General features: G+C 52.8%; 7 non-coding genes and 1 pseudogene across 7 annotated transcripts; 4 read left to right on the top strand and 4 right to left on the bottom strand.

The window, feature by feature from the left end:
• The first annotated feature begins 6,459 nt into the window (after positions 1 to 6,459).
• On the top strand, positions 6,460 to 6,578 carry LOC148678913 (5S ribosomal RNA). Its single transcript, XR_015940694.1, has one exon. It is a non-coding gene; the product is annotated as a 5S ribosomal RNA (ribosomal RNA).
• A 1,388-nt stretch (positions 6,579 to 7,966) lies between these two features.
• LOC148678912 (U1 spliceosomal RNA) lies at positions 7,967 to 8,130 on the bottom strand. The gene has a single exon (XR_015940154.1). It is a non-coding gene; the product is annotated as a U1 spliceosomal RNA (small nuclear RNA).
• Positions 8,131 to 9,963: 1,833 nt separating this feature from the next.
• Positions 9,964 to 10,082, top strand: LOC148678911 (5S ribosomal RNA). The gene has a single exon (XR_015940693.1). It is a non-coding gene; the product is annotated as a 5S ribosomal RNA (ribosomal RNA).
• Positions 10,083 to 11,470: 1,388 nt separating this feature from the next.
• On the bottom strand, positions 11,471 to 11,634 carry LOC148678910 (U1 spliceosomal RNA). The gene has a single exon (XR_015940150.1). It is a non-coding gene; the product is annotated as a U1 spliceosomal RNA (small nuclear RNA).
• A 1,833-nt stretch (positions 11,635 to 13,467) lies between these two features.
• Positions 13,468 to 13,586, top strand: LOC148678909 (5S ribosomal RNA). Its single transcript, XR_015940688.1, has one exon. It is a non-coding gene; the product is annotated as a 5S ribosomal RNA (ribosomal RNA).
• A 1,394-nt stretch (positions 13,587 to 14,980) lies between these two features.
• On the bottom strand, positions 14,981 to 15,174 carry LOC148678908 (U1 spliceosomal RNA; annotated as a pseudogene).
• A 6,942-nt stretch (positions 15,175 to 22,116) lies between these two features.
• Positions 22,117 to 22,235, top strand: LOC148678907 (5S ribosomal RNA). The gene has a single exon (XR_015940685.1). It is a non-coding gene; the product is annotated as a 5S ribosomal RNA (ribosomal RNA).
• A 1,390-nt stretch (positions 22,236 to 23,625) lies between these two features.
• On the bottom strand, positions 23,626 to 23,789 carry LOC148678906 (U1 spliceosomal RNA). The gene has a single exon (XR_015940147.1). It is a non-coding gene; the product is annotated as a U1 spliceosomal RNA (small nuclear RNA).
• Positions 23,790 to 24,483: the final 694 nt, after the last annotated feature.

Genomic DNA, 24,483 nt, shown 5'->3' with positions numbered 1-24,483 from the left:
AGGACCACAGGAGGTGGGTCACAGTCTCCTCCTCGCCGCAGCCCACCCTAACGCAGCGAGGGCTGGGGGTGAGGCCCCTACGGTACAAGAAAGTTCGTACCGGTAAGCACTGGTGGACGACACTCCAGGCTAAATCTCTGTGAATGTTGCACAGAAATTTAGAGGATGTGTGTTTCCACACCTTCCTTGTTTGGGCTGATGTTAAAATGCCCACAGGGGTCTGCCTATTGTTCTGGGGTGCTACGAAATCTTCCAGTTTTTGGACGCTGACATCTCGGAGGGGAATATGGCCAATTGGGTGAGATCTTAGAAAACTTTTAACTGTCCCATAAATTGCAGGGCATGTGTCAGAGAGTGGGACGTCCAGCTTGGGTCTGACACCCCACACTCTGAACACCTCCCTACCTACCCAGAGCCTGGAAAAATAAGTCCAGGTACGCGCTGCAGGTGCTGTTGCAAAGCCTCTCAGCACAGAGGCCAGGAAAATGCACAGCAGCTTCGTAGCAATATCTGGGACAGACTTCCCCCCTGAGGGTAGCGGCCTGTACATTATTTCCCTTCTGAGTCTTTCCTGCTTCCCACCCCATAGAAATTGAAACATCAATCTCCTCAGCACCGCCGCAACACGGTGTGGGATTGGGAAGGTAGAAGCCAGAAAATTCAAGACAGGCAAGAGCTCGGCTTTGATGACCAGCACCTTCCCTGTCATGGTGAGGTCTCGGTCCTTCCATTGCATCAGTTTTTTGTTTAAGATTGGCAATTTGTTCTGCCAATTTACTGTTCCCATCTCTTCTCCAAAATACACCCCCAGGACCTTAATTCTCTTCTCTTGCAGCCTGAGATCATGTCCTTCTTTTGGCTCCCTCCAGTTCTGATAAAAAATCTCACTCTTAGATGTGTTAATTTTTGCGGAGGAAGCCAAAGAGAACCGATCACAGCACTGCAGAGCTCTGCTAATTGAGGCATTGTCAGAGAGGAGCAGGGTGACGTCATCCATGTATAGAGACGTCTTTACCTCTCCTCCCCCACTTCCAGGCACTGGTATCCCATTAATGGCCTGATCCTGGCGCAAGGCACAGGCTAAGGGCTCCATAGCCAAAACGAATAACAAGGGGGATAATGGGCAGCCCTGCCTCACCCCTGAACAGACTTCAAAGGTGCGTGATCTATTGCCATTAACCATGACTCTGCTGTTGCTACCTGTGTACAGCAGGTTAATCCACTTTCTCATGATGGGGCCAAACTTCATGTGCTCAAGTACCGATGTTAAGTACTGCCGGTTTAGGCGGTCAAAGGCCTTTTCTAGGTCTACACCTAAAATGCACAGAGGGAGGGAGCGATCCTCAGAGTACAGACAGACATCCCTCAACAAGGCCAGGTTGTCGCTCATCAGGCGTCCTGCTATCCCACAAGTCTGTTCTTTCCCTACCAGTGAGGCCACTACATTTTGTAGGCGCAGGAAAAGGGCTTTGGACAGGATCTTAGTGTCCACGCCTAACAGGCTGAGGGGTCTCCAGTTCTTTATGTCATTTTTTGCTCCTTTCTTAAACAAGAGAGAGATAGTGCCTTCTCTTAAGGAGTCAGGCAGCAATTCTGTCTTGTAGCTTTCCTCGAATAGGAGCAGTAGCGGATCCTGAAGCAGATCCCAAAAGGTGCAATAAAATTCTTTAGGGAGCCCGTCAGCACCCGGAGTTTTCCCCTTCTGTAAGCTCTCCATAGCCTGTCTCAGCTCTTCTACTGTCAAATCCCTCTCAAGTACTTCCCTATCTTCTTCACTCAAAATGTTTTCTAGCTTTGAGGTAAAAAAATGAATATCTTCATCCTTTACCTCTGTAGAGCTGTACAGTCTTGAGTAGAAGGCCTCGGTGCAGGAGAGGATAGCACTCGGCTCTGTTCTCTCTCGTCCCTCCTCATCAACTACACTTTCCATGACAGTCTTGGAGCCTACCACTTTCCTGAAAAAGAAGCGAGTACACTTCTCATTTTCTTCCAAGAACTGCACTCTGCTTCTTAACAGCACTCCTCGACTACTTTCTTCGGCTATGCTCCGGATGTCCTTTTTTAAAAGGGCGATATCCTCGAGCACATCGAAGCCACTGTGCAGCATCGTGTAGAGACGCTGCAGCTGCCTCTGTTTCCTGGCTAGCACTCCTCTCCGTCTGGCAGCAGCCTTCCTTCCCTCAGCCATGAAAAAGGCCTTTGTCCTCACCTTCACCTCCTCCCACCACTCTCCTACTGACCCGTACAGACACTGCAAGGACAGCCACTGTGATAGTTTCTCCTTGTAGCGGGATACTACCCCCTCGTTCTCTAGCAGCTTTGTGTTGAGTTTCCAGAGGCCTGGGCCAAAGACAGTCCCGCCCTGGAGTTCCACTCTACACCCTAAAGCCTGATGATCTGAGAAGAAGACAGGCTGAAGAGTGACCCCAACAACTTTCACTCTCTCTGAGACAAAGCAATAGTCAATTCTGGAGCTGCTATTCCTCCCTGACCATGTATATCCTGCTGTTGTGGGATATATACATCTATATGTGTCTGAGAGTTTAAAGTCTTGAACTAAGTTTTGCAGGGCCAGTGAGCTGGAATCCAATTTTATCGGCGAGCTAGACTGCCTGTCTGTGTGCTCTAAGATACAATTAAAATCCCCTCCCACTATCACGTCTGTGCTGCATAACAATAGGGGGGAGAGTGCCTTGAGTAGCTCCACCCTTCCTCCTACGTCAGTAGGGCAATACACATTGATTAGCCGCAGGTTAACGGTCCCCCATTCCACATCCACACACAGCAACCTGCCATCTATGACCCTCTGAATACTTTTCAATTTGAATGCCCATCCTTTGAAAAGAATGGCCACGCCAGAGGCTCTGTTGTTATTGTCCCCTGACCAAACAGAAGGCCCTTTATCCCACCTATCTTCAAAACTTTTATACCTCTCTTGATAGGCTAAAGCACACTCCTGCAACATCAACACATCTCCCTCTCTCTGCTGGAGGTAATCAAAGACAGACTGGCATTTAACTCTGTCATTGATACCTCTTGTGTTAAGAGAAATTATGTTAAGAGCCATATTACATAAGAAAGTGGAACCAGTCTTTACAAAACACATTTCTCTTCGGTCTCACCTGTTACCTTTTTCTTTTTCTTTTTCTTCTTACCAATTTCCTGCCAGCCATCCTCTGAATGAGCCTTCATCAGGGTGGCAGCAGTAAAAGCGTTCACAGAGTCCATTTCAAGGAAGGGGGTAGAGGGAGGGGTGGAGAGGTTCCAGCTGTCCCCATCGCCATGCTCTCCTTCCTCCTCGCTCGGGGAGAAAACAGAGTCATTTTTTCTTTTCCTCAAGTCCAGCTCCTGGGAGCACTGAGGGGAAAGGGGTGCAGCCGATGCACCAGTCTCCTCTTCCCCCTCACCCACCAGCTGCTGCAGATCCTCCGTGATGGACTGGATGGAGGAGAGGAGGGCATCTGTAGCACTTGCAGAGTCTGAGAAAAGCAGCTCCGCTGAATCCTGGGTATCCTCGCTGGACCCGCTCCACCGGGGGGCCCCACACTGGCCCTCGTTCTGAGGAGCAGGAGTGGGGGAGGGGTCCTCGCTGTTCTCGGGGGTTTTCAAACCCTCGTGCTTGTCTGGTGCAGTCTGCGGTTGTGGGGGCGTAGTGGATTTCTCTTCCACCAGCCCCGGAGCCACAGCAGGACTGATCCTGGCTGGAGGCTGAGAGTCTTTGTCCAACAAGGGTTCTTTGTTTGACTTGTTGTTTGCTTTGGATTTTCGGGCCGGTTTGGCTGAAACAAGCACTGCCTCATCCTTTCTCATTTTGAGTTTATTGGCGTAGGCGTGAGGGCAGTTCTTAAAAACGTGTCCTTCCGAGCCACATAAATTGCACTTTGGCAGCATTGAACAGTCAGAGGCTAAATGTCCCTGTTTGCCACAGGTCTTGCAGCATTTCACAGTGCAGGACGATGCCAGGTGTCCCACAGCACCACAGCGCCGACACACCTTTGGTTGTCCCACATAAAACACATAGCCATTGCAGGCGCCCAGCCGGATTGTAGAGGGCAGGTGCCTTAAGCCTCCATTTACGCTGTCCGGTAGCAAGCGAACCTCGAATTTCCTTGCTCCTGTTTTTATACCATCAACATCTCTAACCTCAGTTCCATGGTGGACGGTGCAGTACTGGTTAAGCCAGGTGTGAATGTCCTCCGTCTTTGCCAGTTCCGAGAACATAACAACATGCACCGTTTTCCTCTCTCTCTGTGTCAGAGGCTGCAAGTTGATCTTCTCAAGTGCAGGAACTTTGCCTCTTTTTGCCTCAAACACATCCACGCATTGTTCAAACAGAGGATAGGTAGCAAATACAACCTCAAATGCTTTCTGACCTGGGAGAGCGAAGATGAAATCCAAGTGCCGAGGTTCAAAGCCAAGTTCCTTCTGTAACACTTTTCTGCTGAACTGCATACGATCCATGAAGAGGTCATCCAAGAGCTCAAAACGTACAGCATTCTTACGGGATCCAAAGGTTGCCATTTCAAAAACCGCAAATCGAACACTGCTTCCAACAAAAGAAAAACAATCCAACTACTCCACCTACAGGCTGATCAAGGTATCTCCCCTGCCAGGTAAGTATGAGTTGTACAGGCCCCTGCAAGCGGGCCGCACTCACAGCACAGTACTCGCAGCCTAGGCCAGCTCCTCGCCCCGCACGCCACCGCCTCCTGCTGGGCCCACTCTTTCGCACACTCACACGCCACACTAACACTCAAAAGCGAGGGCAAAGCGAGAAAACGAGCGCGTCGTTTCCTACACATCTGCAGTCGCCATTTCGCATCCGCAGCATGTCCCGGGATGCAATTCGGCCTCATTTACATATCACCAGGCCGGCAGATCGCCACGCAAGCTCGCGACGTGCGCCTGCCACACACCGAACAAACCTTTTCAGCAATTTCCAAAAAAAACGAGCCTGCTCGCCTCCGTCTCTTACCTGCTCTCCAGAGCCTGCTGCCTTCTGTGCTTTTCTCTCGGCACCGCTGCAGCGCACACAACTCCTGCAGCGGGAGGGGGGGAGAAAGTTCCCGCGCTCCGCCGCAGGGAAGGCTCGCTCCGAGCGCACACGTCCTTTCGATGCCAGTCCAACAAGTGCTCCGCGTTAGCAGCGTCGGGGCTCCGGCGTGTCGCACCTCACCTCACCTCACCTCACCTCACCTCACCTCGCACTGCCCCCTCCTTGAATGTCTGGCGCTGGGCATGCCCCGCTCTCCTCCGCCTTATCTTATCGCGTGTGAGCACCGACAATGGCCACAATGCCGGGGAATGGCACCTGTAAAGTGTTAATTGGGGCACAGGAACAGCCCGTCTCGCCTCGGGGGGGCCGGCTTCAGAGACAATACAGCAAACACAGCGGGGCGGGGGAAGAAGACGACACCACACATGCGGGTACAATCAGCTCCGGCGGGAACGAGTCATTTGTCGGTCTTTTCAAGAGCCGAGAGCCGAGCAATCCTTCACTTGTATCGTTTCTCCCCGGTGACTAGGTCTCGCCCTGCGACTCTCGACTGGGCTCACCCCCGGCAGCCCAGCAGGTGTGAGCCTGGCCGGCACCCGGACGGGAGCTTCCCCCCCGGGAAAGCTCAGGCTGCTGCTGCTCCTGCAAGAGGTGTGACTGGGACCAGTAGGGAGCGCTCACCCTGCGGGCTGTGTGGCCCTCTTATGCCCCAGCCTCCTGATGGCGACACTCTGCTGCACAAACAGGCGCCGTCCTTCGGGGGGAGGCGTCAAACCGAGGTGTCCTGACCCTCCTTGGCCGTTCCAAATCCCAGGGCGTCTCTCTCGAGAAGGAGTCACGGCGGTGTGTCACCCATCAGTCGGGGTCTCCTCCTGATCCCCGTCTCACCTGTAACGATCAATGACGAGGCCCCCCTGTCCCGCGAAATTGTACTCGTCTCCTGGCCGCTGGCTGGGGCCGTGAGATTTAGTACTCGCGCAAGAGACCGGGGGCAGAGCGCGAACGCGGTCCCCCGCCCCCCCACAAAGTGCGCGCTCCGGGTTCCCTCGCGGGGCCCTGCAACACAGCGGAAGGGCAGCGAGAAGGAGCCTCTTGCTCTGACGCCGCAAGGCCACAAGAGGGCGGAGGCGCCGAGCGCTTTATGTGCTGAAATAAACACGCGACAGCCCCGAAATGTTTGCAGTGTGCTGTGCACTGGAGGTTTTTGTCTGGTGAAGACTTGCCTGGTGCTCCTCCGTGCAGTTTATTTGTCCTGCTCCAGTGCGGGGCAAGAGCAGGGCCAGGCAACTGAAGGGAGCACGGGAGCACGGGAGCACAGTCGCCAACATCCAGGCACGCAATGCGATTTGGAAAGCAGCTCCTTTCCAAAGAGTTGCACACGAACGATCCTTGAGTCCCGCTCGGGGGGCCCGGAGCCCCCGCCACACACAGCTTCAAGTAGCGAGTCAGGCGCCGTTGCTTTCGCTTACGGCCACACCACCCTGAACACGCCCGATCTCGTCTGATCTCGGAAGCTAAGCAGGGTCGGGCCTGGTTAGTACTTGGATGGGAGACCGCCTGGGAATACCAGGTGCTGTAAGCTTTTGCTCTCTCGGCCAGCAGGGGTCGCCGTTGGTGCCGTAGGCTTTGGGAGGAAAAACCCTCGACTATGGACATTTATTTCCCGGGGTGCTCACGAAAAGACCAAACATTTCAATCTGCCCACTTTTGTTTCATCCAGCAACACTGACTGGCAAACGGTATCGCGACGGTCGTCCATTTTTAAGGCATGCCAGTTCAGAAAGAGAAGCTCCCTCACATCCCTTCAGATGCACAAGAAACATGGATCAATCTGCTCATCGCTAAAGTGGCTCTTTGAATGGCATGCGTGTGATTCATATGAAAAAAAAACGGCTGTAAAACGAATATCGAAGCTGCCTCTAAATCTGCAATTGAAGGTCAGTCAATAAACAACTCGTTTTGCGTACAAATATACATACATTCATTTATAACCGATTTCGTTCATTGAGCACGGATACAACAGAGGTACAGCCATTCACTATTTGACATTCCTGCACTGATACAGAACCCAACAATCAGAAAACTGGTGAACTGTCTTTAGCATTAGCATACAGTACCGAGGCCCCCATGACCAAATCAAGGCTAACCTCGATCAGCATCCTAAACCATGCAAACTACAGCAAAAAGACTCGCTTTGAAAAGGGAATTCATGTCCAGGAGGAGTAGTGTAATTAGCTTGAAATGCTTCCATGGACCTATAACTAAGAAAAAAAGAGAAATAGTGGCATCCACTCCTTTCGAATTGTGGTCCTGCTTCGGGGTACATTGTTCTACTCCTACTTCATGCACTTCAAGTTGACCATCACACCTTGATCTTTTGGTTGGATTAGCAATGTGTTGCATGCTGGTAAGAACTCGGTTTCAATGCTGGGGTAAAATGACTCATGAAGAGCTTTTGGTGTTGGATTTTGTTCTTAAGATATACAGTATTTATCTCTCTCTATATATATATTATATTATGAGTGCAGGACGTAAGGTAGTCAGGTTACATTGCACTACAAACTGGTACACACACACACACGGGCAACAGACTGAACTACAAAGTCAAACTGATGGAGTGTGAGAAAAACAATAAAGGATTACTGTCCCAGGACAGAGAGCGGGAGAAAGCAAAAGTCAGCCAGACCACCAGGGTCAGACAAGCTGAAAGATCACAATTGAAGTACCTTGTCACGAGGTGAACATTTAACGTGTATAAGCACAAGATTGTTTTTTGTGGTTATACAAATAGCGTTATGGCTGTAGCGGGTTGAAAAGGAGACAACGTTATCAGGCGGTGCTCGCGAAAAAGCCCAGGGCGTTTCTGTAGTAACCCCCACCGCTGAAGCCGCTTCATCGGCACCCAGCACAGCTCCCCAGCAGACGGCAAAGCCGCCCGCACTGCCGCATCTGTTCTTGGACCAAGCACATCAGGGGAGAGCGCGAACGCAGTCCCCCACTACCAGAAATTATGCAGTCGAGATTCCCACATTTGGGGAATTCGCAGGGGTCAGCACAGCCGGAGTGCAATGGCCGAGCCTCGCCCTGGGTGAACCTCCTTCTTGATCAAGGTATCTCCCCTGCCAGGTAAGTATGAGTTGTACAGGCCCCTGCAAGCGGGCCGCACTCACAGCACAGTACTCGCAGCCTAGGCCAGCTCCTCGCCCCGCACGCCACCGCCTCCTGCTGGGCCCACTCTTTCGCACACTCACACGCCACACTAACACTCAAAAGCGAGGGCAAAGCGAGAAAACGAGCGCGTCGTTTCCTACACATCTGCAGTCGCCATTTCGCATCCGCAGCATGTCCCGGGATGCAATTCGGCCTCATTTACATATCACCAGGCCGGCAGATCGCCACGCAAGCTCGCGACGTGCGCCTGCCACACACCGAACAAACCTTTTCAGCAATTTCCAAAAAAAACGAGCCTGCTCGCCTCCGTCTCTTACCTGCTCTCCAGAGCCTGCTGCCTTCTGTGCTTTTCTCTCGGCACCGCTGCAGCGCACACAACTCCTGCAGCGGGAGGGGGGGAGAAAGTTCCCGCGCTCCGCCGCAGGGAAGGCTCGCTCCGAGCGCACACGTCCTTTCGATGCCAGTCCAACAAGTGCTCCGCGTTAGCAGCGTCGGGGCTCCGGCGTGTCGCGTCGCACCTCACCTCACCTCACCTCACCTCGCACTGCCCCCTCCTTGAATGTCTGGCGCTGGGCATGCCCCGCTCTCCTCCGCCTTATCTTATCGCGTGTGAGCACCGACAATGGCCACAATGCCGGGGAATGGCACCTGTAAAGTGTTAATTGGGGCACAGGAACAGCCCGTCTCGCCTCGGGGGGGCCGGCTTCAGAGACAATACAGCAAACACAGCGGGGCGGGGGAAGAAGACGACACCACACATGCGGGTACAATCAGCTCCGGCGGGAACGAGTCATTTGTCGGTCTTTTCAAGAGCCGAGAGCCGAGCAATCCTTCACTTGTATCGTTTCTCCCCGGTGACTAGGTCTCGCCCTGCGACTCTCGACTGGGCTCACCCCCGGCAGCCCAGCAGGTGTGAGCCTGGCCGGCACCCGGACGGGAGCTTCCCCCCCGGGAAAGCTCAGGCTGCTGCTGCTCCTGCAAGAGGTGTGACTGGGACCAGTAGGGAGCGCTCACCCTGCGGGCTGTGTGGCCCTCTTATGCCCCAGCCTCCTGATGGCGACACTCTGCTGCACAAACAGGCGCCGTCCTTCGGGGGGAGGCGTCAAACCGAGGTGTCCTGACCCTCCTTGGCCGTTCCAAATCCCAGGGCGTCTCTCTCGAGAAGGAGTCACGGCGGTGTGTCACCCATCAGTCGGGGTCTCCTCCTGATCCCCGTCTCACCTGTAACGATCAATGACGAGGCCCCCCTGTCCCGCGAAATTGTACTCGTCTCCTGGCCGCTGGCTGGGGCCGTGAGATTTAGTACTCGCGCAAGAGACCGGGGGCAGAGCGCGAACGCGGTCCCCCGCCCCCCCACAAAGTGCGCGCTCCGGGTTCCCTCGCGGGGCCCTGCAACACAGCGGAAGGGCAGCGAGAAGGAGCCTCTTGCTCTGACGCCGCAAGGCCACAAGAGGGCGGAGGCGCCGAGCGCTTTATGTGCTGAAATAAACACGCGACAGCCCCGAAATGTTTGCAGTGTGCTGTGCACTGGAGGTTTTTGTCTGGTGAAGACTTGCCTGGTGCTCCTCCGTGCAGTTTATTTGTCCTGCTCCAGTGCGGGGCAAGAGCAGGGCCAGGCAACTGAAGGGAGCACGGGAGCACGGGAGCACAGTCGCCAACATCCAGGCACGCAATGCGATTTGGAAAGCAGCTCCTTTCCAAAGAGTTGCACACGAACGATCCTTGAGTCCCGCTCGGGGGGCCCGGAGCCCCCGCCACACACAGCTTCAAGTAGCGAGTCAGGCGCCGTTGCTTTCGCTTACGGCCACACCACCCTGAACACGCCCGATCTCGTCTGATCTCGGAAGCTAAGCAGGGTCGGGCCTGGTTAGTACTTGGATGGGAGACCGCCTGGGAATACCAGGTGCTGTAAGCTTTTGCTCTCTCGGCCAGCAGGGGTCGCCGTTGGTGCCGTAGGCTTTGGGAGGAAAAACCCTCGACTATGGACATTTATTTCCCGGGGTGCTCACGAAAAGACCAAACATTTCAATCTGCCCACTTTTGTTTCATCCAGCAACACTGACTGGCAAACGGTATCGCGACGGTCGTCCATTTTTAAGGCATGCCAGTTCAGAAAGAGAAGCTCCCTCACATCCCTTCAGATGCACAAGAAACATGGATCAATCTGCTCATCGCTAAAGTGGCTCTTTGAATGGCATGCGTGTGATTCATATGAAAAAAAAACGGCTGTAAAACGAATATCGAAGCTGCCTCTAAATCTGCAATTGAAGGTCAGTCAATAAACAACTCGTTTTGCGTACAAATATACATACATTCATTTATAACCGATTTCGTTCATTGAGCACGGATACAACAGAGGTACAGCCATTCACTATTTGACATTCCTGCACTGATACAGAACCCAACAATCAGAAAACTGGTGAACTGTCTTTAGCATTAGCATACAGTACCGAGGCCCCCATGACCAAATCAAGGCTAACCTCGATCAGCATCCTAAACCATGCAAACTACAGCAAAAAGACTCGCTTTGAAAAGGGAATTCATGTCCAGGAGGAGTAGTGTAATTAGCTTGAAATGCTTCCATGGACCTATAACTAAGAAAAAAAGAGAAATAGTGGCATCCACTCCTTTCGAATTGTGGTCCTGCTTCGGGGTACATTGTTCTACTCCTACTTCATGCACTTCAAGTTGACCATCACACCTTGATCTTTTGGTTGGATTAGCAATGTGTTGCATGCTGGTAAGAACTCGGTTTCAATGCTGGGGTAAAATGACTCATGAAGAGCTTTTGGTGTTGGATTTTGTTCTTAAGATATACAGTATTTATCTCTCTCTATATATATATTATATTATGAGTGCAGGACGTAAGGTAGTCAGGTTACATTGCACTACAAACTGGTACACACACACACACGGGCAACAGACTGAACTACAAAGTCAAACTGATGGAGTGTGAGAAAAACAATAAAGGATTACTGTCCCAGGACAGAGAGCGGGAGAAAGCAAAAGTCAGCCAGACCACCAGGGTCAGACAAGCTGAAAGATCACAATTGAAGTACCTTGTCACGAGGTGAACATTTAACGTGTATAAGCACAAGATTGTTTTTTGTGGTTATACAAATAGCGTTATGGCTGTAGCGGGTTGAAAAGGAGACAACGTTATCAGGCGGTGCTCGCGAAAAAGCCCAGGGCGTTTCTGTAGTAACCCCCACCGCTGAAGCCGCTTCATCGGCACCCAGCACAGCTCCCCAGCAGACGGCAAAGCCGCCCGCACTGCCGCATCTGTTCTTGGACCAAGCACATCAGGGGAGAGCGCGAACGCAGTCCCCCACTACCAGAAATTATGCAGTCGAGATTCCCACATTTGGGGAATTCGCAGGGGTCAGCACAGCCGGAGTGCAATGGCCGAGCCTCGCCCTGGGTGAACCTCCTTCTTGATCAAGGTATCTCCCCTGCCAGGTAAGTATGAGTTGTACAGGCCCCTGCAAGCGGGCCGCACTCACAGCACAGTACTCGCAGCCTAGGCCAGCTCCTCGCCCCGCACGCCACCGCCTCCTGCTGGGCCCACTCTTTCGCACACTCACACGCCACACTAACACTCAAAAGCGAGGGCAAAGCGAGAAAACGAGCGCGTCGTTTCCTACACATCTGCAGTCGCCATTTCGCATCCGCAGCATGTCCCGGGATGCAATTCGGCCTCATTTACATATCACCAGGCCGGCAGATCGCCACGCAAGCTCGCGACGTGCGCCTGCCACACACCGAACAAACCTTTTCAGCAATTTCCAAAAAAAACGAGCCTGCTCGCCTCCGTCTCTTACCTGCTCTCCAGAGCCTGCTGCCTTCTGTGCTTTTCTCTCGGCACCGCTGCAGCGCACACAACTCCTGCAGCGGGAGGGGGGGAGAAAGTTCCCGCGCTCCGCCGCAGGGAAGGCTCGCTCCGAGCGCACACGTCCTTTCGATGCCAGTCCAACAAGTGCTCCGCGTTAGCAGCGTCGGGGCTCCGGCGTGTCGCACCTCACCTCACCTCACCTCACCTCACCTCGCACTGCCCCCTCCTTGAATGTCTGGCGCTGGGCATGCCCCGCTCTCCTCCGCCTTATCTTATCGCGTGTGAGCACCGACAATGGCCACAATGCCGGGGAATGGCACCTGTAAAGTGTTAATTGGGGCACAGGAACAGCCCGTCTCGCCTCGGGGGGGCCGGCTTCAGAGACAATACAGCAAACACAGCGGGGCGGGGGAAGAAGACGACACCACACATGCGGGTACAATCAGCTCCGGCGGGAACGAGTCATTTGTCGGTCTTTTCAAGAGCCGAGAGCCGAGCAATCCTTCACTTGTATCGTTTCTCCCCGGTGACTAGGTCTCGCCCTGCGACTCTCGACTGGGCTCACCCCCGGCAGCCCAGCAGGTGTGAGCCTGGCCGGCACCCGGACGGGAGCTTCCCCCCCGGGAAAGCTCAGGCTGCTGCTGCTCCTGCAAGAGGTGTGACTGGGACCAGTAGGGAGCGCTCACCCTGCGGGCTGTGTGGCCCTCTTATGCCCCAGCCTCCTGATGGCGACACTCTGCTGCACAAACAGGCGCCGTCCTTCGGGGGGAGGCGTCAAACCGAGGTGTCCTGACCCTCCTTGGCCGTTCCAAATCCCAGGGCGTCTCTCTCGAGAAGGAGTCACGGCGGTGTGTCACCCATCAGTCGGGGTCTCCTCCTGATCCCCGTCTCACCTGTAACGATCAATGACGAGGCCCCCCTGTCCCGCGAAATTGTACTCGTCTCCTGGCCGCTGGCTGGGGCCGTGAGATTTAGTACTCGCGCAAGAGACCGGGGGCAGAGCGCGAACGCGGTCCCCCGCCCCCCCACAAAGTGCGCGCTCCGGGTTCCCTCGCGGGGCCCTGCAACACAGCGGAAGGGCAGCGAGAAGGAGCCTCTTGCTCTGACGCCGCAAGGCCACAAGAGGGCGGAGGCGCCGAGCGCTTTATGTGCTGAAATAAACACGCGACAGCCCCGAAATGTTTGCAGTGTGCTGTGCACTGGAGGTTTTTGTCTGGTGAAGACTTGCCTGGTGCTCCTCCGTGCAGTTTATTTGTCCTGCTCCAGTGCGGGGCAAGAGCAGGGCCAGGCAACTGAAGGGAGCACGGGAGCACGGGAGCACAGTCGCCAACATCCAGGCACGCAATGCGATTTGGAAAGCAGCTCCTTTCCAAAGAGTTGCACACGAACGATCCTTGAGTCCCGCTCGGGGGGCCCGGAGCCCCCGCCACACACAGCTTCAAGTAGCGAGTCAGGCGCCGTTGCTTTCGCTTACGGCCACACCACCCTGAACACGCCCGATCTCGTCTGATCTCGGAAGCTAAGCAGGGTCGGGCCTGGTTAGTACTTGGATGGGAGACCGCCTGGGAATACCAGGTGCTGTAAGCTTTTGCTCTCTCGGCCAGCAGGGGTCGCCGTTGGTGCCGTAGGCTTTGGGAGGAAAAACCCTCGACTATGGACATTTATTTCCCGGGGTGCTCACGAAAAGACCAAACATTTCAATCTGCCCACTTTTGTTTCATCCAGCAACACTGACTGGCAAACGGTATCGCGACGGTCGTCCATTTTTAAGGCATGCCAGTTCAGAAAGAGAAGCTCCCTCACATCCCTTCAGATGCACAAGAAACATGGATCAATCTGCTCATCGCTAAAGTGGCTCTTTGAATGGCATGCGTGTGATTCATATGAAAAAAAAACGGCTGTAAAACGAATATCGAAGCTGCCTCTAAATCTGCAATTGAAGGTCAGTCAATAAACAACTCGTTTTGCGTACAAATATACATACATTCATTTATAACCGATTTCGTTCATTGAGCACGGATACAACAGAGGTACAGCCATTCACTATTTGACATTCCTGCACTGATACAGAACCCAACAATCAGAAAACTGGTGAACTGTCTTTAGCATTAGCATACAGTACCGAGGCCCCCATGACCAAATCAAGGCTAACCTCGATCAGCATCCTAAACCATGCAAACTACAGCAAAAAGACTCGCTTTGAAAAGGGAATTCATGTCCAGGAGGAGTAGTGTAATTAGCTTGAAATGCTTCCATGGACCTATAACTAAGAAAAAAAGAGAAATAGTGGCATCCACTCCTTTCGAATTGTGGTCCTGCTTCGGGGTACATTGTTCTACTCCTACTTCATGCACTTCAAGTTGACCATCACACCTTGATCTTTTGGTTGGATTAGCAATGTGTTGCATGCTGGTAAGAACTCGGTTTCAATGCTGGGGTAAAATGACTCATGAAGAGCTTTTGGTGTTGGATTTTGTTCTTAAGATATACAGTATTTATCTCTCTCTATATATATATTATATTATGAGTGCAGGACGTAAGGTAGTCAGGTTACATTGCACTACAAACTGGTACACACACACACACACACACGGGCAACAGACTGAACTACAAAGTCAAACTGATGGAGTGTGAGAAAAACAATAAAGGATTACTGTCCCAGGACAGAGAGCGGGAGAAAGCAAAAGTCAGCCAGACCACCAGGGTCAGACAAGCTGAAAGATCACAATTGAAGTACCTTGTGACGAGGTGAACATTTAACGTGTATAAGCACAAGATTGTTTTTTGTGGTTATACAAATAGCGTTATGGCTGTAGCGGGTTGAAAAGGAGACAACGTTATCAGGCGGTGCTCGCGAAAAAGCCCAGGGCGTTTCTGTAGTAACCCCCACCGCTGAAGCCGCTTCATCGGCACCCAGCACAGCTCCCCAGCAGACGGCAAAGCCGCCCGCACTGCCGCATCTGTTCTTGGACCAAGCACATCAGGGGAGAGCGCGAACGCAGTCCCCCACTACCAGAAATTATGCAGTCGAGATTCCCACATTTGGGGAATTCGCAGGGGTCAGCACAGCCGGAGTGCAATGGCCGAGCCTCGCCCTGGGTGAACCGATTTCGATTTTTAAGAACTTTATTTTCTTTTCACAAAAAAATACAGGAAATCCCAAATCAGAAAGCTTTACATTAATATACATACTTAAAACAGTATATATGATCACATCTCATTACATTTTGACACGGTAACAGTTACATAGCAACAATTTTCTTTTTTTCTGGTGCAAATCACATTCTTTATTTAAACATGATAATGTTTTTCACAGTTTCTTGAGATATTGACCTATGCTCTCTATTTCCCACAGATTTTCTGCTTCCTCCCTCCCTTCTCTCCACAGATCTCTGAGGTAATAGTTCTCTCGGGTGATGAACAGGGCCAGGCTACCTGCTGCCTTGACTGGGACCTCGATGCCTTTGAACAGCCCCATGTTCCTCACTCTCCACAGGGCGTCTTTCCCACTGTTCACCACGGCCCAGATCCTGTCAAACACGTCAGGAGGAAGGTTGACAGGAGAGATGCCGTATATGATGAAAGCAGCGGTCAGGGTAAATTGGGGCGAGAGAGCCTGCAACCAATCTTCAAACTGTGCCCAGAAGGCCTTAGCAAAAAAGCAGGACCACAGGAGATGGGTCACAGTCTCCTCCTCGCCGCAGCCCACCCTAACGCAGCGAGGGCTGGGGGTGAGGCCCCTACGGTACAAGAAAGTTCGTACCGGTAAGCACTGGTGGACGACACTCCAGGCTAAATCTCTGTGAATGTTGCACAGAAATTTAGAGGATGTGTGTTTCCACACCTTCCTTGTTTGGGCTGATGTTAAAATGCCCACAGGGGTCTGCCTATTGTTCTGGGGTGCTACGAAATCTTCCAGTTTTTGGACGCTGACATCTCGGAGGGGAATATGGCCAATTGGGTGAGATCTTAGAAAACTTTTAACTGTCCCATAAATTGCAGGGCATGTGTCAGAGAGTGGGACGTCCAGCTTGGGTCTGACACCCCACACTCTGAACACCTCCCTACCTACCCAGAGCCTGGAAAAATAAGTCCAGGTACGCGCTGCAGGTGCTGTTGCAAAGCCTCTCAGCACAGAGGCCAGGAAAATGCACAGCAGCTTCGTAGCAATATCTGGGACAGACTTCCCCCCTGAGGGTAGCGGCCTGTACATTATTTCCCTTCTGAGTCTTTCCTGCTTCCCACCCCATAGAAATTGAAACATCAATCTCCTCAGCACCGCCGCAACACGGTGTGGGATTGGGAAGGTAGAAGCCAGAAAATTCAAGACAGGCAAGAGCTCGGCTTTGATGACCAGCACCTTCCCTGTCATGGTGAGGTCTCGGTCCTTCCATTGCATCAGTTTTTTGTTTAAGATTGGCAATTTGTTCTGCCAATTTACTGTTCCCATCTCTTCTCCAAAATACACCCCCAGGACCTTAATTCTCTTCTCTTGCAGCCTGAGATCATGTCCTTCTTTTGGCTCCCTCCAGTTCTGATAAAAAATCTCACTCTTAGATGTGTTAATTTTTGCGGAGGAAGCCAAAGAGAACCGATCACAGCACTGCAGAGCTCTGCTAATTGAGGCATTGTCAGAGAGGAGCAGGGTGACGTCATCCATGTATAGAGATGTCTTTACCTCTCCTCCCCCACTTCCAGGCACTGGTATCCCATTAATGGCCTGATCCTGGCGCAAGGCACAGGCTAAGGGCTCCATAGCCAAAACGAATAACAAGGGGGATAATGGGCAGCCCTGCCTCACCCCTGAACAGACTTCAAAGGTGCGTGATCTATTGCCATTAACCATGACTCTGCTGTTGCTACCTGTGTACAGCAGGTTAATCCACTTTCTCATGATGGGGCCAAACTTCATGTGCTCAAGTACCGATGTTAAGTACTGCCGGTTTAGGCGGTCAAAGGCCTTTTCTAGGTCTACACCTAAAATGCACAGAGGGAGGGAGCGATCCTCAGAGTACAGACAGACATCCCTCAACAAGGCCAGGTTGTCGCTCATCAGGCGTCCTGCTATCCCACAAGTCTGTTCTTTCCCTACCAGTGAGGCCACTACATTTTGTAGGCGCAGGAAAAGGGCTTTGGACAGGATCTTAGTGTCCACGCCTAACAGGCTGAGGGGTCTCCAGTTCTTTATGTCATTTTTTGCTCCTTTCTTAAACAAGAGAGAGATAGTGCCTTCTCTTAAGGAGTCAGGCAGCAATTCTGTCTTGTAGCTTTCCTCGAATAGGAGCAGTAGCGGATCCTGAAGCAGATCCCAAAAGGTGCAATAAAATTCTTTAGGGAGCCCGTCAGCACCCGGAGTTTTCCCCTTCTGTAAGCTCTCCATAGCCTGTCTCAGCTCTTCTACTGTCAAATCCCTCTCAAGTACTTCCCTATCTTCTTCACTCAAAATGTTTTCTAGCTTTGAGGTAAAAAAATGAATATCTTCATCCTTTACCTCTGTAGAGCTGTACAGTCTTGAGTAGAAGGCCTCGGTGCAGGAGAGGATAGCACTCGGCTCTGTTCTCTCTCGTCCCTCCTCATCAACTACACTTTCCATGACAGTCTTGGAGCCTACCACTTTCCTGAAAAAGAAGCGAGTACACTTCTCATTTTCTTCCAAGAACTGCACTCTGCTTCTTAACAGCACTCCTCGACTACTTTCTTCGGCTATGCTCCGGATGTCCTTTTTTAAAAGGGCGATATCCTCGAGCACATCGAAGCCACTGTGCAGCATCGTGTAGAGACGCTGCAGCTGCCTCTGTTTCCTGGCTAGCACTCCTCTCCGTCTGGCAGCAGCCTTCCTTCCCTCAGCCATGAAAAAGGCCTTTGTCCTCACCTTCACCTCCTCCCACCACTCTCCTACTGACCCGTACAGACACTGCAAGGACAGCCACTGTGATAGTTTCTCCTTGTAGCGGGATACTACCCCCTCGTTCTCTAGCAGCTTTGTGTTGAGTTTCCAGAGGCCTGGGCCAAAGACAGTCCCGCCCTGGAGTTCCACTCTACACCCTAAAGCCTGATGATCTGAGAAGAAGACAGGCTGAAGAGTGACCCCAACAACTTTCACTCTCTCTGAGACAAAGCAATAGTCAATTCTGGAGCTGCTATTCCTCCCTGACCATGTATATCCTGCTGTTGTGGGATATATACATCTATATGTGTCTGAGAGTTTAAAGTCTTGAACTAAGTTTTGCAGGGCCAGTGAGCTGGAATCCAATTTTATCGGCGAGCTAGACTGCCTGTCTGTGTGCTCTAAGATACAATTAAAATCCCCTCCCACTATCACGTCTGTGCTGCATAACAATAGGGGGGAGAGTGCCTTGAGTAGCTCCACCCTTCCTCCTACGTCAGTAGGGCAATACACATTGATTAGCCGCAGGTTAACGGTCCCCCATTCCACATCCACACACAGCAACCTGCCATCTATGACCCTCTGAATACTTTTCAATTTGAATGCCCATCCTTTGAAAAGAATGGCCACGCCAGAGGCTCTGTTGTTATTGTCCCCTGACCAAACAGAAGGCCCTTTATCCCACCTATCTTCAAAACTTTTATACCTCTCTTGATAGGATAAAGCACACTCCTGCAACATCAAAACATCTCCCTCTCTCTGCTGGAGGTAATCAAAGACAGACTGGCATTTAACTCTGTCATTGATACCTCTTGTGTTAAGAGAAATTATGTTAAGAGCCATATTACATAAGAAAGTGGAACCAGTCTTTACAAAACACATTTCTCTTCGGTCTCACCTGTTACCTTTTTCTTTTTCTTTTTCTTCTTACCAATTTCCTGCCAGCCATCCTCTGAATGAGCCTTCATCAGGGTGGCAGCAGTAAAAGCGTTCACAGAGTCCATTTCAAGGAAGGGGGTAGAGGGAGGGGTGGAGAGGTTCCAGCTGTCCCCATCGCCATGCTCTCCTTCCTCCTCGCTCGGGGAGAAAACAGAGTCATTTTTTCTTTTCCTCAAGTCCAGCTCCTGGGAGCACTGAGGGGAAAGGGGTGCAGCCGATGCACCAGTCTCCTCTTCCCCCTCACCCACCAGCTGCTGCAGATCCTCCGTGATGGACTGGATGGAGGAGAGGAGGGCATCTGTAGCACTTGCAGAGTCTGAGAAAAGCAGCTCCGCTGAATCCTGGGTATCCTCGCTGGACCCGCTCCACCGGGGGGCCCCACACTGGCCCTCGTTCTGAGGAGCAGGAGTGGGGGAGGGGTCCTCGCTGTTCTCGGGGGTTTTCAAACCCTCGTGCTTGTCTGGTGCAGTCTGCGGTTGTGGGGGCGTAGTGGATTTCTCTTCCACCGGCCCCGGAGCCACAGCAGGACTGATCCTGGCTGGAGGCTGAGAGTCTTTGTCCAACAAGGGTTCTTTGTTTGACTTGTTGTTTGCTTTGGATTTTCGGGCCGGTTTGGCTGAAACAAGCACTGCCTCATCCTTTCTCATTTTGAGTTTATTGGCGTAGGCGTGAGGGCAGTTCTTAAAAACGTGTCCTTCCGAGCCACATAAATTGCACTTTGGCAGCATTGAACAGTCAGAGGCTAAATGTCCCTGTTTGCCACAGGTCTTGCAGCATTTCACAGTGCAGGACGATGCCAGGTGTCCCACAGCACCACAGCGCCGACACACCTTTGGTTGTCCCACATAAAACACATAGCCATTGCAGGCGCCCAGCCGGATTGTAGAGGGCAGGTGCCTTAAGCCTCCATTTACGCTGTCCGGTAGCAAGCGAACCTCGAATTTCCTTGCTCCTGTTTTTATACCATCAACATCTCTAACCTCAGTTCCATGGTGGACGGTGCAGTACTGGTTAAGCCAGGTGTGAATGTCCTCCGTCTTTGCCAGTTCCGAGAACATAACAACATGCACCGTTTTCCTCTCTCTCTGTGTCAGAGGCTGCAAGTTGATCTTCTCAAGTGCAGGAACTTTGCCTCTTTTTGCCTCAAACACATCCACGCATTGTTCAAACAGAGGATAGGTAGCAAATACAACCTCAAATGCTTTCTGACCTGGGAGAGCGAAGATGAAATCCAAGTGCCGAGGTTCAAAGCCAAGTTCCTTCTGTAACACTTTTCTGCTGAACTGCATACGATCCATGAAGAGGTCATCCAAGAGCTCAAAACGTACAGCATTCTTACGGGATCCAAAGGTTGCCATTTCAAAAACCGCAAATCGAACACTGCTTCCAACAAAAGAAAAACAATCCAACTACTCCACCTACAGGCTGATCAAGGTATCTCCCCTGCCAGGTAAGTATGAGTTGTACAGGCCCCTGCAAGCGGGCCGCACTCACAGCACAGTACTCGCAGCCTAGGCCAGCTCCTCGCCCCGCACGCCACCGCCTCCTGCTGGGCCCACTCTTTCGCACACTCACACGCCACACTAACACTCAAAAGCGAGGGCAAAGCGAGAAAACGAGCGCGTCGTTTCCTACACATCTGCAGTCGCCATTTCGCATCCGCAGCATGTCCCGGGATGCAATTCGGCCTCATTTACATATCACCAGGCCGGCAGATCGCCACGCAAGCTCGCGACGTGCGCCTGCCACACACCGAACAAACCTTTTCAGCAATTTCCAAAAAAAACGAGCCTGCTCGCCTCCGTCTCTTACCTGCTCTCCAGAGCCTGCTGCCTTCTGTGCTTTTCTCTCGGCACCGCTGCAGCGCACACAACTCCTGCAGCGGGAGGGGGGGAGAAAGTTCCCGCGCTCCGCCGCAGGGAAGGCTCGCTCCGAGCGCACACGTCCTTTCGATGCCAGTCCAACAAGTGCTCCGCGTTAGCAGCGTCGGGGCTCCGGCGTGTCGCGTCGCACCTCACCTCACCTCACCTCACCTCGCACTGCCCCCTCCTTGAATGTCTGGCGCTGGGCATGCCCCGCTCTCCTCCGCCTTATCTTATCGCGTGTGAGCACCGACAATGGCCACAATGCCGGGGAATGGCACCTGTAAAGTGTTAATTGGGGCACAGGAACAGCCCGTCTCGCCTCGGGGGGGCCGGCTTCAGAGACAATACAGCAAACACAGCGGGGCGGGGGAAGAAGACGACACCACACATGCGGGTACAATCAGCTCCGGCGGGAACGAGTCATTTGTCGGTCTTTTCAAGAGCCGAGAGCCGAGCAATCCTTCACTTGTATCGTTTCTCCCCGGTGACTAGGTCTCGCCCTGCGACTCTCGACTGGGCTCACCCCCGGCAGCCCAGCAGGTGTGAGCCTGGCCGGCACCCGGACGGGAGCTTCCCCCCCGGGAAAGCTCAGGCTGCTGCTGCTCCTGCAAGAGGTGTGACTGGGACCAGTAGGGAGCGCTCACCCTGCGGGCTGTGTGGCCCTCTTATGCCCCAGCCTCCTGATGGCGACACTCTGCTGCACAAACAGGCGCCGTCCTTCGGGGGGAGGCGTCAAACCGAGGTGTCCTGACCCTCCTTGGCCGTTCCAAATCCCAGGGCGTCTCTCTCGAGAAGGAGTCACGGCGGTGTGTCACCCATCAGTCGGGGTCTCCTCCTGATCCCCGTCTCACCTGTAACGATCAATGACGAGGCCCCCCTGTCCCGCGAAATTGTACTCGTCTCCTGGCCGCTGGCTGGGGCCGTGAGATTTAGTACTCGCGCAAGAGACCGGGGGCAGAGCGCGAACGCGGTCCCCCGCCCCCCCACAAAGTGCGCGCTCCGGGTTCCCTCGCGGGGCCCTGCAACACAGCGGAAGGGCAGCGAGAAGGAGCCTCTTGCTCTGACGCCGCAAGGCCACAAGAGGGCGGAGGCGCCGAGCGCTTTATGTGCTGAAATAAACACGCGACAGCCCCGAAATGTTTGCAGTGTGCTGTGCACTGGAGGTTTTTGTCTGGTGAAGACTTGCCTGGTGCTCCTCCGTGCAGTTTATTTGTCCTGCTCCAGTGCGGGGCAAGAGCAGGGCCAGGCAACTGAAGGGAGCACGGGAGCACGGGAGCACAGTCGCCAACATCCAGGCACGCAATGCGATTTGGAAAGCAGCTCCTTTCCAAAGAGTTGCACACGAACGATCCTTGAGTCCCGCTCGGGGGGCCCGGAGCCCCCGCCACACACAGCTTCAAGTAGCGAGTCAGGCGCCGTTGCTTTCGCTTACGGCCACACCACCCTGAACACGCCCGATCTCGTCTGATCTCGGAAGCTAAGCAGGGTCGGGCCTGGTTAGTACTTGGATGGGAGACCGCCTGGGAATACCAGGTGCTGTAAGCTTTTGCTCTCTCGGCCAGCAGGGGTCGCCGTTGGTGCCGTAGGCTTTGGGAGGAAAAACCCTCGACTATGGACATTTATTTCCCGGGGTGCTCACGAAAAGACCAAACATTTCAATCTGCCCACTTTTGTTTCATCCAGCAACACTGACTGGCAAACGGTATCGCGACGGTCGTCCATTTTTAAGGCATGCCAGTTCAGAAAGAGAAGCTCCCTCACATCCCTTCAGATGCACAAGAAACATGGATCAATCTGCTCATCGCTAAAGTGGCTCTTTGAATGGCATGCGTGTGATTCATATGAAAAAAAAACGGCTGTAAAACGAATATCGAAGCTGCCTCTAAATCTGCAATTGAAGGTCAGTCAATAAACAACTCGTTTTGCGTACAAATATACATACATTCATTTATAACCGATTTCGTTCATTGAGCACGGATACAACAGAGGTACAGCCATTCACTATTTGACATTCCTGCACTGATACAGAACCCAACAATCAGAAAACTGGTGAACTGTCTTTAGCATTAGCATACAGTACCGAGGCCCCCATGACCAAATCAAGGCTAACCTCGATCAGCATCCTAAACCATGCAAACTACAGCAAAAAGACTCGCTTTGAAAAGGGAATTCATGTCCAGGAGGAGTAGTGTAATTAGCTTGAAATGCTTCCATGGACCTATAACTAAGAAAAAAAGAGAAATAGTGGCATCCACTCCTTTCGAATTGTGGTCCTGCTTCGGGGTACATTGTTCTACTCCTACTTCATGCACTTCAAGTTGACCATCACACCTTGATCTTTTGGTTGGATTAGCAATGTGTTGCATGCTGGTAAGAACTCGGTTTCAATGCTGGGGTAAAATGACTCATGAAGAGCTTTTGGTGTTGGATTTTGTTCTTAAGATATACAGTATTTATCTCTCTCTATATATATATTATATTATGAGTGCAGGACGTAAGGTAGTCAGGTTACATTGCACTACAAACTGGTACACACACACACACACGGGCAACAGACTGAACTACAAAGTCAAACTGATGGAGTGTGAGAAAAACAATAAAGGATTACTGTCCCAGGACAGAGAGCGGGAGAAAGCAAAAGTCAGCCAGACCACCAGGGTCAGACAAGCTGAAAGATCACAATTGAAGTACCTTGTGACGAGGTGAACATTTAACGTGTATAAGCACAAGATTGTTTTTTGTGGTTATACAAATAGCGTTATGGCTGTAGCGGGTTGAAAAGGAGACAACGTTATCAGGCGGTGCTCGCGAAAAAGCCCAGGGCGTTTCTGTAGTAACCCCCACCGCTGAAGCCGCTTCATCGGCACCCAGCACAGCTCCCCAGCAGACGGCAAAGCCGCCCGCACTGCCGCATCTGTTCTTGGACCAAGCACATCAGGGGAGAGCGCGAACGCAGTCCCCCACTACCAGAAATTATGCAGTCGAGATTCCCACATTTGGGGAATTCGCAGGGGTCAGCACAGCCGGAGTGCAATGGCCGAGCCTCGCCCTGGGTGAACCTCCTTCTTGATCAAGGTATCTCCCCTGCCAGGTAAGTATGAGTTGTACAGGCCCCTGCAAGCGGGCCGCACTCACAGCACAGTACTCGCAGCCTAGGCCAGCTCCTCGCCCCGCACGCCACCGCCTCCTGCTGGGCCCACTCTTTCGCACACTCACACGCCACACTAACACTCAAAAGCGAGGGCAAAGCGAGAAAACGAGCGCGTCGTTTCCTACACATCTGCAGTCGCCATTTCGCATCCGCAGCATGTCCCGGGATGCAATTCGGCCTCATTTACATATCACCAGGCCGGCAGATCGCCACGCAAGCTCGCGACGTGCGCCTGCCACACACCGAACAAACCTTTTCAGCAATTTCCAAAAAAAACGAGCCTGCTCGCCTCCGTCTCTTACCTGCTCTACAGAGCCTGCTGCCTTCTGTGCTTTTCTCTCGGCACCGCTGCAGCGCACACAACTCCTGCAGCGGGAGGGGGGGAGAAAGTTCCCGCGCTCCGCCGCAGGGAAGGCTCGCTCCGAGCGCACACGTCCTTTCGATGCCAGTCCAACAAGTGCTCCGCGTTAGCAGCGTCGGGGCTCCGGCGTGTCGCACCTCACCTCACCTCACCTCACCTCACCTCGCACTGCCCCCTCCTTGAATGTCTGGCGCTGGGCATGCCCCGCTCTCCTCCGCCTTATCTTATCGCGTGTGAGCACCGACAATGGCCACAATGCCGGGGAATGGCACCTGTAAAGT

Source organism: Lepisosteus platostomus, chromosome 1 (genome assembly GCF_059453375.1).
Source record: "Lepisosteus platostomus isolate fLepPlt1 chromosome 1, fLepPlt1.hap1, whole genome shotgun sequence".
NCBI classification, from domain to species: domain Eukaryota; kingdom Metazoa; phylum Chordata; class Actinopteri; order Semionotiformes; family Lepisosteidae; genus Lepisosteus; species Lepisosteus platostomus.
This window is presented reverse-complemented; position numbering and strand designations above follow the sequence as displayed.